The following is a 2,569-nucleotide window of genomic DNA, read 5'->3' on the forward strand; positions in this document are numbered from 1 at the left end:
TCAAAGAAGCGTACCGCCTCTAAGTCTCCACTCCGCGAGGAGAAGGAGACTCGACGCTCCTATCAGAGTCTCTTCGGCTCCTCGGATGAAGAGGAGGAGAAGGAGGAAGAAGAGGAAGAGGAGGGTGCCATTGTTGAGCCCCGGGAGGTCTCGAATGACCTCGACCAGCAGCAGGAGGATTTCCAAGCTGCCCAGCGTGTGCGTGGGGGTTCGGTGGCGGCACCCGTCAGCCAGGGAGCTGCCATCAACTCAAGAGGGTATTGGCCTCCCGAGGAGAGCTCTGGGGCTGACCTCTTCTTAGAGCTTCTCGTCGCTCCTCGTGGCCTTGTGGGCGGCCACACTTCTAGGGGCATCTATGAACGAGCCCTTGTTCAGAAAGAACAGTTGTTCGTCGACAACGTGGAGGCTGCTCGGTGTGTGCTTCTCGCGCCACACCGCATTCCCCTTAAGGACTTCACGACTTGTCGTAAGAAGCCCGAGACCCGGGGTGGTCTCTATCCTGTTTGGGGATACCCCTGGGTTATGCCCGAGAACTGTCCCACGTGGAGTTCTTGTGAGGACATGTTCTGGGCGTGGGTGGAGACTCTCAAGTACTCGCCCACGGAGTTATGGGAACTCCATGAAGATCAGCCGCTGTCCCACATCCTGGACCAGCGTGATCTTCGTGTGAGGTTTGCCCACTTGATCAGCAAGCGTATGCTGCCAAGGGACATCCTGAAGCGCGCGGCTTCTAGCGCTCACGATGAGCGCGGGTACGGTATGTATTCATCATCCGTACCCCGTTCGGGCAAGAAGCCCCGGACTACTTATGAAGCTGCCGCCGCTTCTGTTCCCAGATTGCGACAGCCTTTCGGGCAGTCAATCAGGAGCCGTTCAATCGGCTCCCACGAGTTCTCGGAGTGGGCATAACCCCTCCACTTCACGAGGAGCTGTCGCTTCCCGCGACACCGTTGCTCCTGGAGGATCCGCTCCACGTGGAAGTGGACTTCTCCATTCCGGTCAAGCAGGGGCGGAGGTGCCCTCGTACGAGTACGAGTACTCGGCGCCTCCCGAGAGCCACTCTCGTTCGAGTGCTCCGACTGCGGGTCCGACACGGGACCCTGAGGTTGACCGCCTCCGTCAACGTCTCCTCGTGCTTGAGATTGCACTTGGCCTTGGGACTGGCGGTAATGCTGCCGCCCAGGCCGGGAATCAGGGCGAGCTCGCTCGTCTTGCGGGTCGCCTGGACCTGGTGGAGCGAGAGGTCGCGAGCCTGCACCTGCGGGTGGACCGCCGGGCCTCTTCGTCCGATCTGGACGAGGCCTTTCGCATGATCCGACGGATCGAGGCTTTGTTGCCACGTCCGGAGCCGCCTGCGGCACACTCCCAGACGTACGCGTATGGTGCGTACCCGGCGTACTCAGCGTACTCGGCGTATGGCGCCGGGGTCCGTTCGTATGGAGCCCCTCCGGCGTACGGTCTTGACCGCAGCCTTGCCGTCCCGACCGAGGCTTGGGTGCCTGCTCCGACGCCCTCGTCGACGACTGTGACCGGCCATCGCTTCGAGGAGCTGGGTCAAAAGGGGTCTGCGAGTCAGCAACCTCCTGCGGGTCAAAGTACCGCTTAAGACGTCCGACATAGAACGTCGGGTGCGTCGTCATTGACTTTGGAAGGTCGATGGTGTACGACGCACCATGTCTGGCCAGGACTGCAAAAGGTCCGATGAAGCGGTGCTTCAGCTTGTTGCTGCCGACAGAGCTGACAGTGTCTAGCGGTAGGTTCCTCGTGTCTAATAGCACTAAGTCCCCCACTTTAAATACACTTAAGTTTCCTCTTCCATGTTTGTCTGAGTACTCCTTTTGTCTATCCTGGGCCGCTGCCATGGCATCGCGGACCCTGCTGACAATGTTCAGCTTGGTATCCATAAAGGATTCCACCTGTTTCCGCAGCGAAACTGGCCTCACATCCGAGACCTGGGAGGAAAGGGCTTTCCGAGCCTCTCCCCCACTTAGAATAGAGGAGTCAGTGTTTCCTCGAAGAGTGAGAGGCACTCTGGGGTGGCGGAAGCCGTTCAAGTAGAACGGCGTGAACCCCGTGGACGCGTGCACCGCGTTGTTGAGCGCAAACTCAACAACTGGAAGCTGCGTCGACCACGTACGTGGCGCTGCCGCGCACACACTGCGCAGAGTGTCCTCGAGCACTCGATTGACGCGCTCTGTTTGGCCGTCTGTCTGCGGATGATCCGCAGTGGACATCTGCAGACGAGTTCCCAGTAAAGGGAACAGCGTTTTCCAAAACGCAGCAGTGAACCGCGGGTCTCGGTCCGAGACAATCGTCTCCGGGAGACCGTGATAGCGGAACACGCCATCGACGAACAACCTTGCGGTTTGTTCGCCCGTCACAGTGACGGGAACTGGAGCAAGATGTACCATCTTGCTCAGCCGACACACGAACACCAAAATTCCGGTGTTGCCGTGTCCGTCGGCGGGAAGCCCAAAGATGAAGTCAAGACTCATCGACTTCCAACAATCAGCCGGTACGGGCAGCTTTGGTAAGTGGAGGCGAAGATTGCCCTGTCGGTTTAACCCGC

This window comes from Phytophthora infestans, genomic scaffold, assembly GCF_000142945.1.
Source record: "Phytophthora infestans T30-4 supercont1.23 genomic scaffold, whole genome shotgun sequence".
Taxonomy (NCBI): Eukaryota; Oomycota; class Peronosporomycetes; order Peronosporales; family Peronosporaceae; genus Phytophthora; species Phytophthora infestans.